Raw genomic sequence first — 13,093 nt, forward strand, 5'->3', positions numbered from 1 at the left:
TTGTATGTTTAAGTTTTAGAACAGTGCCCCATATCAAAAGGATTAACCTCCTGCCATAGAATGTGAAACTGTGGTAGGTAAATTAGAAGCACAGATCACTTGTGTTACTGAAAACCGACATTTGATACGGCCCACATATTGAATGGTGGTAAAAGGAAACAGCCCCTTTAGAAAGCCAAGTTTCCATATGGTGTCTATATTATCAGACAAGCAAAAGCATATTATGATACAACAGTTGCTCACTGTCTGACATAATAATTGGTGTAGGATTTTTCCCTTAAATTTGCATGAATTCCTAAATCCAAGAAAATAAGGCTCATTAGTTTAACAGAAAAACTTCAAAGTACATTTATTATCAGAGTGCGGTATGTATACATTATACGTCCTTGAAATTTGTTTCCTTACAGGCAGCCACAAAACAAAGAAATCCAGAAGAAGCCATTGAAAAAAAAGAAGTCCGTTTAACAACCAATGTGTGGAGAAAAAAGAACAAATCGTGCAAAAAATTCACCTTGGTTAAAATTGCGGAGTGCATTTAGTGTGTTCATAAAGATATCAACCCTCTGTTGATGATAAAACATGCAATTAAACTACGTCCAATATGAGGGGACATGCACTTAAGGTGAGAAGGGAAAACTTTAAAGATGTGTATTCCTCCCACCCCCTACACCTTTTCGTTCTGGCATCTTCCCCCTTTCCTTCTCAGTCCTGAAGAAGGGCCTTGGCCTGAAACCTCGACTGCACTCTTTTCCATCGAAGCCGCCTGACCTGCTGAGTTCCTCCAGCATTTTGTGTCTGTTGCTATGGTAGCAAGTGCCTGAAACGGACTGTCAGGGTAAGTGGTAGAAGCAGATAGGACTATGCTGTTTAAGAGGCTTTTAGACTACTCAAGAATATGCAGGGGATGGAGGGATATGGATCAGGTGCAGGCAGAAGAAATTTGGTTTAATCTGGTATCACGTTCAGCGTAGACATCCTGGGACAAAGGACCTGTTCCTGTGCTGTACTTGTCTCTGTTCAATGCTCAAGTTCAGTTTTTTTTTATCTAAGTTTGGATTTTCCTGACTTGAGAAAAAAACTGTTTACAGAGATAGGGAGGAGAGCTCCTATCCCACCATCATAAGGCTCTCGAACAGACCTCTTGTACATTGAAGCTGAACTCTTGACTTCGTACTCTACCTTGACATTGCCCTTGCATCTTACTGCCTACCTACACTGTACTTCCTCTTTGACTGTAAAATTACATTCTGCAGTTAGTTACTGATTTCCCCTTGTAGCTACCTCAAAGTGCTTATGTTTTTGAAATGATCTACATGAATGGCATTCACAGCTAAGTTTTTCACTGTATCTCGGTACATATGACAGCATTATTTCTCATTGTGTTTGCTGTAACAAAGAATTTTGCAGTCTCTAACTATAATGCATAACATTGCCCAATTAGTTATGGAATGGAATGGTATAGCAGTCTAGACCGCATTGAATGTTTGACCAGATGCCAACCTCTGGCTTTGATGTATCAGAAAACTTCCTTGCTGATTAGTTTCACTTATTGGCAAAGATGATTTCAGTCCGGACTGATTTGTAAACGATATGGTGCACGTTTATCGCGCAGTGATTTCTTTTCCCAGTAACTCTGCAACCAGTTACTCTGCCCACTACCCCAGCAGTGTGATAATCCTAATGAACAACGTGGTTAGTTCTGATGGCAAATGGAGAGGTAGAAGGTCTTCTCACAGCCCACTGGAGCGACGGGAAGCTGCATTCAATAGTGCTGTATCTGCTGCAAATACTGAAGAGAAAGATTCAGATTTAAACTCAGACTCATTTTATTTATCAGATGAAACACTGAAGCATACAGTGAAATGTGTTGCTCGCGTTAGCAAACAACATAACCTAAAGATGTGCTGGACCTTCAGAAATGACCACACTGTTCATTAAGACTATCAGCCTGTTGGAACAGTGGGCAGAGGACTGGCCTTCACCTCCCCCGATGGGAGAGTAAGGCCCAGAGTAATACCCCACGTGTCACCATAATTCCGGAATCAACAGAACATGCAGCCGATGTTCAGCAGAACAACACAAGCAACAATGACAGCAACAGAGCAGCAGCAATAACTGCAAAAGCAAACCCCTTTCCTCCCTCCCACCCGCCCACATGCATAGCCCTCCAACCCTAGCACAGGCCGTCTCCAGCCTTCAGCCTCCGACCTCCCGTGCACTCGGGGATTCACAGACATTGGACTTTGAATTCCCCAGTGGCTTTGCAGACTCAGAGCTCCAGCTATCGGGCATCGACTTTCGAGGAAGTTTGAAAAAGAAATGTGACTTCATTTACAACACTGTGAAAAAGGTCATAAGCACATATATATAGCTAGAATGCCTAAGGATTTTGCACGGTACTCCATTTGTCAACGTGGAGCGGAGAGCATGTCTGTAAATCTATCAGGAGCAGATGTTGGGAATGGCGAAGATGGAGCCCAGCAGGAGGGGTGTGGGTTAGGTGGCAGGGAAGGAATGCCAAGGGTGGGGGTGTGGTGCGGGTGCAGGCAAGGTCATTTGATTCCAAACAATTGGTTTAATGATCATTACAGAATGCTTCTCTGGTGCTTCCCCTCTCTTCCTCTTTTCTCAACCATGGTTCCCCTCTTTCCACTCTCAGTCCACAATCGAGACTCATATCAGAATCAGGATTATCATCACTCACATATGTCATGAATTTAATGTCAATACATAAAATGACTACAGTACTGTGCAAAAGTCTTAGGCCCCCTAGCTATGTATATGTGCATAACACTTTTGCACAGTATTGTAAATGAATCGGAGTTATGATATATCATAATATGACGGGGAACTCCAAAACTAGAGGCATTGATTACTGAAAAAGAAAGTGTTCCAAATAATTGTGTCTTATTGTCTTAGAAACGAGCATCTTCTTACCAAGGTTGACTGTACATGGAGTAATGTTGCAGAAGGAGCTTCTTCTTAACAAAAGCAGATGAAGGAAGTCTGAAATAAAAGCTGAAGGTAATGAAAACTCTTAACAAGGTGAGCACCATCTGTGCAGAGGGGGTTGATATTTCAGGTCAATGCCTTTTCACAACAGAAATGGAAACAAGTTTAGCTGTAAAACAAGTCTTAAGACTCAGAAAAAGAAGTGGGAATAGGGGAAATGCTTGTGAGATTGAATAAGAAGAGCTGTGCTTGTGCTAGGTAAAACGGGATTGTAAGATATTAAATACAGGGGTAAATGGAAAGAGCAGAATTTCTATCTGAGATCACTGAACTCTGGTTTGACTGTGAGGTGTTTTAAAGTTGAGATGCTGTTACTTAAGCTTATATTTTCTAGATGTTTCTATGCTATAGTGCTCTGTGACTATAGGTTGTAGGATTAGGCAGAATTTAGTTCAGCATGGATTAGATGGGCTGAAGGGCCTATTTCTGTGTTGCGGTGCTCAATGGCTATCTGTGACTCTACATTGATCTTGTTTCCACAGTGTGAACAGCGGGCAGAGAAATTAAAAGCAGAAGATTGAGTGGAGAGTTACAAGATCTTCTTTAGATATGTATTTCTTCAAAAGGTATATTGAAAAGTGGACTTCAGCAGCATACATTGTGTTGCATTGTATGTTTTAATTACAGTATCTGTTTGTTTTATATCCTGAATATCTGCCGAATGGTATTTGTCCACAGTGTCCGATGATAACAGGAGACCTGTCTGGGATAGCTTTTAAAAATAGAAAGCCATAGGACCATAAGATACAGGAGCAGAAATAGGCCATTAGGGCCCATCAAGCCTGTTCCACCATTTCATAAAGATTGATCCCATTTTCCTCTCAGCTCCAATCTCTGGCCTTCTCCCCATATCTCTTCAAGCTCTGAACAATCACGGATCTCTCAACCTCTGCCTTAAGTACACTGTACATAAAGACTTAGCCTCCACAGCTGCTTGTGGCAAAGAATACTGCAGATTCACCACTCTCTTGCTAAAGAAATTCCTCCTCATCTCCATTCTAAAAGTACAACCCTCTATTCTGAGACCTTGTCCTCTGGTCTTACTCTCCTGCCAGAGGAAACATCCTCTCCGCATCCATTCTATCAAGGCCTCTCACCATTTCATAGGTTTCAATGAGGTCGCCCCTCATTCTTCTGAATTCTAGTGGATACAGGCCCAGAGTCATCAAATGCTCTTCATATGACAATCTATTTAATCCTGGAATCATTTTCATGATCCACCTTTGAACCCTCTCCAGTTTCACACATTCTTTCTAAGATAAGGGGCACAAAACTGCTCACAATACTCCAAGTGAGACCTCACTAGTGCTTTATAAAGTCCCAACATTATATTCTTGCTTTTATATTCTAGTCTTCTTGAAATGAATGCTAACATCACATTTGTCTTCCTTACCACAGACTCAACCAGCAAATTAACCTTTAGGGAATCCTGCACAAGGACTTCCAAGTCCCTTTTTACCTCAGTTTTTTACAATTTCTCTCCATTTCAAAAATAATCAACCCTTACATTTCTTCTACCAAAGTGTGTGACCATACATTTCCTGATACTGTATTCCATCTGCCATTTCTTTGCCCATTCTCCTAATCTAAATACTTCAATAGCCTCTCTACTTCCTCAAAATTACTTGGCCCTCCACTTATCTCCATATTGTCTACAAAATTTGTGAAAAAAACATCAATTCCATCATCCGAATAATGTAAAAAGTATTGGTCCCAATACAGCCCCCTGTGGAACACTGGCAGCCAGTCAGAAAAGGCTGCCTTTATTCCCACTCTTTGCCTCCTGCCAAAGAGCCATGGCTTTATCCATACTAGAATCTTTCCTGTAATACACTGGCTCGTAGCTTGTTGAGCAGCCTCATGTGTGGCATCTTGTCAAAGGCCTTCTGAAAATCCAAGTACACAACATTCATTGATTCTCCTTTGTCTATCCTGCTGGTTGTTTCTTCAAAGAATTCCAACAGATTTATCAGGCAAGATTTTTCCTTCAGGAAACCTTGCTGACTATGGCATATTTTATCCCGTGCCTCCAAGTACCCTGAGACCTCATCTTTGATAATCGATTTCAACACCTTACCAACCACTAAAGTCAGACTAACTGGCTATAGTTTCCTTTCTTTTATCTCTCTCCCTTCTTGAAGAGTGAAGTGACATTTGCAATTTTCCAGCCTTCCGGAACAATTCCAGAATCTAATAATTCTTGACAGATCATGACTAATGCCTCTACAATCCCTTCAGTCACCACTTTCAGAGCCCTGGGGCGTACACCATCTGGTCCAGAAGACTCATCTAGCTTCTCACTCCTCAGTTTCCCAATAACTTCTTCCTAGTAATGGCAGCTTCAATCACTTCATAACCTGCGACACATGTAACTTTCACCATACTGCTAACGTCTTCCACAGTGAAGACTGATGCAAAATAATTATTCTGTTCCGCTGCAATTTCCTTATCCCCCATTACTACCTCTCCAGAATCATTTTCCAGTGGACTGATATCCACTCTTCCCTTTGTTTTACACTTTATGTATCTGAAGAATGTTTTATCCTCTTTAATATTATTGGCTAGCTCATTTTCATATTCCATCTTTACCTTCTTATAACTTTTTAGTGGCCTTCTGTTGGTATTTGAAAGCTTCCCAATCCTCTAACTTCCCACTAATTTTTGCTTTATTATATGCCCTCTCTTTGGCTTTTATGTTGGCTTTGACTTCTCTTGTTAGACACGGTTGTGTCAACTATCCTTTAGAATACTTATTCCTCTTTGAGATGTATATCTCCTGTGCCTTCCAGATATTTCAGCCATTGCTGCTCTGCCGTCATCCCTACCAGTGTTCTTTTCCAATCATTTCTGGCCAACTTCTCTCTCATGCCTCTGTAATTCCCTTTACTCCACTGTAATACTGTACATCTGACTTTAGCTTCTCCTTCTTAAATTTCAGAGTGATTTCTATTATATTATGATCACTTGCCCCTAAAGTTTATTTTACCTTAAGGTCTCTAATCAATTCTGGTTCACTGCACAACACCCAGTCCAGAACAACTGATTCCCCCAGTGGGCTCAACCATGAGCTGCTTTAAAAACCCATTTCATAGGCACTCCAGAAAATCCCCCTCCTGGAATCCAGCACCAACCTCATTTTCCCAATCTACCTGCATATTGAAGACTCCAATGACTTTTGTAATAGTGTCCTTTTGGCATGAATTTTCTATCTCCTGTTGTAATTTGTAGGCCACATCCTTACTACTCTTCGGTGGTATGTATACAACTTCCATCATGATCTTTTTACCCTTGCAGTTCCTTAGTTCTATCCACAATGATTCAACATCTTACAACCCTATGTCACCTCTTTCTAATGATTTGTTTTGATTTTTCTTACCAACAGAGCAACACCGCCCCCTCTGCCTTCCTGACTGTCCTTTTGATACAATGTGTATCCTTGGACATTAAGCTCCCAGCTATAATCTTCTTTCAGCCACGATTCAGTGGTGCCTATAACGTCATACCTGCCAATCTGCAACTGTGCTGCAAGTTCATCTACCTTATTCTATGTACTGCGCACATACAAATATAACACCTTCGGTCCTGTATTCACCCTTTTCGATTTTGCCCCCTTTTATTTTGCAGCTCATCCTGTTGACTGCTATTTTGCCCTATCAATACCCTCTCCTCACCACACATTGTCTCTATTTGTAAACCAGTTTCCTCATCTTCAGTACTATCATCTGCGATTCCTATGATACTTTATGCATTGAAGTATAAGCATCTCAGAACACTAGTCACATCGTGTTCAGCCTTTCAATTCCTTTGTCTGAGGCACTGGGGCAGCTCTACTCTCTTTATCTCAGAAATCCTAGTCCAGTGGTACGAACAAGTGTCACAAACTGGGGTCTTCTTTGGTTGCAGTGGATGACCATGACATCTTCTGCACCTCATCACGCTCTTTGCTCTCCACAGAGCATTGCAGAACCGCCTTCCTGGCCATTGGATCCCACTGTAGATCTCATCTGCCCAGTCCGCTGGAGCTAACATCGCATGCTAGCACAGGGATGTCCCTAAGCTGCCTGATGGAGCATCTCCTAAGTTAGTCATTGTAATGATGGTTGAAACTGTCTAGTCCTGCATTCTGTGGTACAGATCTATACCAATCAACTAGGATCTGTAGCTAATTAACCCACCAGTGCATCTTTTGCTTTTCAGCCCACAGTGATCTCAGCCAACAGAAACATCAGGCTATAGACAGTTCTCAGAACCCTTGCATGACCCAGGGAGTCTCTACACTTAAAAAGAACAGTTCTCCTGCTCAGAAAATGGTGAGGGAATTATTAAGGATGGCAGACTAGAGAGTTTCATCTTGTCATGAGGAGAATGATATTTGTTTGTTCGTTTATTAGTTGGTTGATTGAGATACGCCGTGGAATAGGCCCTTCCAGCTCTTCAAACCTCACTGCCCAGCAATCCCCTGATTTAATCCTAGTCTAAGCACAGAACAATTTACAATGAACAATTAACCTGCTAACCAGTACGTCCTTGGACAGTGGGAGAAAACCTACGCAGTCATAAGGAGAGCATACAAACTCCTTACAGGCAGCCACGGGAAATGAACTCAGGTCTCTGGTACTGTTAAACGTTGTGCTAACCACTACACTACAGTGCCACCATGGTATGTTGGTGTATGATATGTTTCAATGAATGAGGGCCTTTACTTCTTCTATCAATGATGCTTGATCTTACCTTCACCTGACAGATTGAATAAATATGATAAATAAATCATTGCCAGAGCAGTCTTTTTATTAACCTATCACATTCATGTGAGGTTTCACTACAGAAGTCAGTGAACAATTAATAATGAAAATTTATATTTACAGAGACATATTGGCTTATATATCTATGGCAGCTATTCCAAAAAAAACAAGTTGATGGAAATCTCAGTCCTTTTTCATTAGTTTTCAATCAGCTTTAAATACAGGTTGAGACAAAGCAAAAATCCCTGGAGAAAGAAAGTGGATACGTTGTGAGAAACAAATATGGAAACAATTATCCTAGCAAACCACAGCAAAATGACTCTGAAAGCAAGCAGAGGAGTTTATTATATTTTCATTCTAATTAATCACTCTTTTAATCTGATTTTGGCTTTACCAGTGTCCTCAAGAAGCATAATACATTTAATACTTTGCACAAACAATTACACTTACATAAAAGTCAATTTTTTCCCCTAAAATTAACATTTACAAACTCATTTTCTGATATATAGTAACTAACAGGTGATTTTTTTTTAAGCTGGGCGGCACGGTAATAAAATAGTTAGTACAAAGCTTTACAGTACCAGTGACACAGGTTCAATTCCTGTCGCTGCCTGTCAGAAGTTTGTACGTTCTCTCCGTGACCATGTGGGTTTCCTCCGGGTGCTCCGGGTTCCTTCCAGATACTAGTTGGTAGGTTAATTGGTCATTATAAATTGTCCCATGATTAGGCTAGGTTTAAATTGGAGAATTGCTGGGTGACACAGCTCAAAGGCCAGAAGGGCCTATTCATGCTGTATCTCAATAAATAAATAAACAAACAAACAATACATATCTTTAATCCAGGGGTTCCCAACCTGGGGTCTGTGGGCCCACGGTTAATGGTAGAGATCATGGCATAAAAATGGCTGGGAACCCTTGCTTTAACCAGTATGCAACAAGAAAAATAATGTCCTAATAAGTCAATCAATGTGGAGGAGAGAGGAAGCTGCAGAATGAAGGACAGACATTTGACAACCATATGATCTAGCCATGAATTCAGTCGTCATGGCCATCCCAACAATGCAATGATAAAAGGCAGTCTTAATAAGGGTCATTATTTATGGCAATGCATGCTGAATTCAGAGAGTGCTCCACAAGACTCGACTCCCTTCGATTGACTCCATCTGCATATTCAGCTGCCTCGACAAAACAACATAATCAAGAACCCTGTCTACCCAGTCATTCTCTATCCTCCTCCCTCCCGTTGGAGGGAGAAGATACAAAAGCTTGAGACACGTACCAGCAGGTTCTTTCTGGTAAGGATCTCTCAAACACAAAATGATGGACTCTTCACCCCTTCAAATAACCTCACTGTGGCCCTTGTACTTCATTTGTCTTCCCTGTAACTGTAACACGGTGCTAAGCATTTTTTGAATCCACTATACTACCTCAGTGTACTTATGTATGAATAGAAACAGAAAACCTACAGCACAATACAGGCCCTTCAGCCCACAATGCTGTGCTGAACATGTACTTATTTTAGAAATTACCTAGGGTTACCTATAGTCCTCTATTTTTCTAAGCTCCATGTACTATGAAGGAACCTCTCAAAAGATTCTATTGTATCTGCTTTCATCACAGTCGCCGGTAGCGCATTCCACACACTCACCACTCTCTGTGTAAAAAACTTACCCCTGACATTCCCTTTGTACCTATTTCCAAGCACCTTAAGACTGTGCCCTCTCGTGTTAGCCATTTCAGCCCTGGGAAAAAGCCTCTGACTATCCACACAATCAAGCCTCTCATCATATTATACACCTCTGTCAGGTCACCTCTCATCCTCTGCCACTCCAAGGAGAAAAGGCTGAGTTCACTCAACCCATTCCCATAAGGCATGCTCCCCAATCCAGGCAACAGACTTGTAAATCTCTTCTGCACCCTTTCTATAGTTTCCACATCCTTCCTGTAGTGAGGTGACCAGAACTGAGCACAATACTCCAAGTGGGGTCTGACCAGGGTTCTATACAGCTGTAACGCTACCTCTCGGCTCTTGTACTCAATCCCATGGTTGATGAAGGCCAATGCACCGTATGCCTTCTTAACCACAGAGTCAACCTGTGCAGCAGCTTTGAGTGTCCAATGGACACAGACCCCAAGATCCCTCTGATCCTCCACGCTGCCAAGAGTGTTACCATTAATACTATATTCTGCTATCATATTTGACCTACAAAAATGAACCACCTCACACTTATCTGGGCTGAACTCCATCTGCCACTTCTCACCCCAGTTTTGCATCCTATTGATATCCCGCCGTAACCTCTGACAGCCCTTCATACTATACACAACACCCCCAACCTTTGTGTCATCAGCAAATTTACTAACCCATCCCTCCACTTCCTCATCCAGGTCATTTATAAAAATCACGAAGAGTAGGGGTCCCAGAACAGATCCCTGAAGCACACCACTGGTCACCGACCTCCATGCAGAATGTGACCCGTCTACAACCACTCTTTGTCTTCTATGGGCAAGCCAATTCTGGATCCACAAAGCAAGGTCCTCTTGGATCCAATGCCTCCTTACTTTCTCAATAAGCCCTGCATGGGGTACCTTATCAAATGTCTTGCTGAAATCCATATATACTACATCTACTGCTCTACCTTCATCAATGTGTCTAGTCACATCCTCAAAAAATTCATTCAGGTTAGTAAGGCACGACCTGCCTTTGACAAAGCCATGCTGACTATTCCTAATCATATCATGCCTCTCCAAATGTTCATAAATCCTGCCTCTCAGGATCTTCTCCATCAACTTACCAACCACTGAAGTAAGACTCACTGGTTTATAATTTCCTTGGCTACTCCTTTTCTTGAATAAGGGAACAACATCTGCAACCATCCAATCCTCCAGAACCTCTCCCATCCCCATTGATGATGCAAAGGTCATTGCCAGAGGCTCAGCAATCTCCTCCCTCACCTTCCACAGTAGCCTGGGGTATATAGACAATAGACAATAGACAATGGGTGCAGGAGTAGGCCATTCAGTCCTTTGAGCCAGCACTGCCATTCACTGTGATCATGGCTGATCATCCACAATCAGTACCCTTTTCCTGCCTTCTCCCCATATCCCTTGACTCTGCTATCTTTAATATCTTGTCTGGTCCCGGTGACTTATCCAACTTGATGCTTTTCAAAATCTCCAGCACATCCTCTTTCTTAATGTCTGTATATTCAAGCTTTTCAGTCCACTGTAAGTCATCCTACAATCACCAAGATCCCTTTCTGTAGTGAATACTGAAGCAAAGTATTCATTTAGTACCTCCACTATCTCCTCTGGTTCCATACACACTTTTCCACTGTCACACTTGATAGGTCCTTTTCTCTCACATCCTATCCTCTTGCTCTTCACATACTTGTAGAATGCCTTGGGTTTTCCTTAATCCTGCTCTCCAAGGCCTTCTTATGGCCCCTTCTGGCTCTCCTAAATTCATTCTTAAGCTCCTGCTAGCCTTATAATTTTTTAGATCTCTATCATTACCCAGTTTTTTGAACCTTTCGTAAGCTTTTTTCTTTTCTTCTTGACTAGATTTTCAACAGCCTTTGTACACCATGGTTCATGTACCCTACCATCCTTTCCCTGTCTCATTGGAACGTACCTGTGCAGAATACCACACAAATATCCCCTGAACATTTGCCACATTTCTGCTGTACATTTCCCTGAGAACATCTGTTCCCAATTTATGCTTCCAAGTTCCTGCCTGATAGCTTCATATTTCCCCTTACTCCAATTAAACACTTCCCTAACTTGTCTGTTCCTATCCCTCTCCAATAAAGGAGATAGAATTATGATCACTATCTCCAAAATGCTCCCCCACCGAGAGACCTGACACCTGACCAGGTTCATTTCCCAATACCAGATCAAGTACAGCCTCCCCTCTTGTAGTTTTAACTACATATTGTGTCAGGAAACCTTCCTGAACACACCTAACAAACTCCACCCATCTAAACCCCTCGCTCTAGGGAGATGCTAATCAATATAGGGGAAATTAAAATCCCTCATCCCAACAACCCTGTTATTACTGCATCTTTCCAGAATCTGTCTCCCTATCTGCTCCTCAATGTCCTTGTTACTATTGGGTGGTCTATAAAAAACACCCAGTAGAGTTATTGACCCCTTCCTGTTTCTAACTTCCACCCACAGAGACTCAGTAGACAATCCGTCCATGACTTCCTCCTTTTCTGCAGCCCTGACACTATCTCTGATCAGCAGTGCCATGCCCCCATCTCATGCCTCCCTCCCTGTCCTTTCTGAAACATCTAAAGCCTGGTACTCTAAGTAGCCATTGCTGCCCCTGAGCCATCCAAGTCTCTGTAATGGGGTGATTCACGCTCTAAGCTCATCTGCTTTGTTCATGATGCTTCTTGCATTAATAGACACATCTCAAACCATCAGTCTGAGCGCATCCCTTCTCTATCACCTGCCTATCCTCCCTCTCACATTGCCTACAAGCTTTCTCTACTTGTGAGCTAATCACCCCTTCCTCCGTCTCTTCAGTTCGACTCCCGCCCCTCAACAATTCTTGTTTAAACTCTCCCCAACAGCCTTAGCAAACCTCCCTACCAGGATATTGGTCCCCTTCGGATTCAAGTGCAACCCATCCTTTTTGTACAGGTCACGCCTGCCCCAAAAGAGGTCCCGATGATCCAGAAATCTGAATCCCTGCCCTCTACTCCAATCCCTCAGCCACGCATTTATCCTCCACCTCACAAAATGAGCTGTCTGGATGCCATGCAAACAAAGCTTTTCACTGCAACACACACAAAACGCTGGAGGTAATCAGCAGGTCAGGTAGCATCTATGGAAGTTGGGCGACAGCTTACTGGTGGTTCATAAAAGCAAGACATGTGACTAAATATTTTATTAATAACATTTTTTCTGTGGTAAATTGTGGTAAATGATCACCGCAAACAATGAAGAGGCGAGTGAAGGTCGAAGCATGCAGGTGCAATGTGTGTTCGGAGTGCGACATGTTTGAGGAGAGGTGGTCGGAGTGAGGTCAAGGCATGTTCGAGATGGGGTTGGAGTAGGAGATAGAGTTGGAGCAAGCGAATCAGAGAGAAGTTGGAGCGGAGGAGTTTCAGAGCGTGTTCACCTAAACCAGGGGCAAGGCTGGATCGATATAAGTGCCAGGCCAATTTGGAAAGATGAAGTATGGGCTGGAAAGTGGCAGTGGGGTCCAGGCCCAGAGCGTATTGCTGCAGTAAGGCTCGGGTCCTAGTAAGGGGGACGATCTGGTGTGTGGACAATTTAAATGCCTGCCTAGTTAGGGGGTCGGGACTGGAGGCAAATGTCGGGCTTATTCC

Source organism: Mobula birostris, chromosome 26 (genome assembly GCF_030028105.1).
Source record: "Mobula birostris isolate sMobBir1 chromosome 26, sMobBir1.hap1, whole genome shotgun sequence".
In the NCBI taxonomy this organism is placed as follows: Eukaryota; Metazoa; Chordata; class Chondrichthyes; order Myliobatiformes; family Myliobatidae; genus Mobula; species Mobula birostris.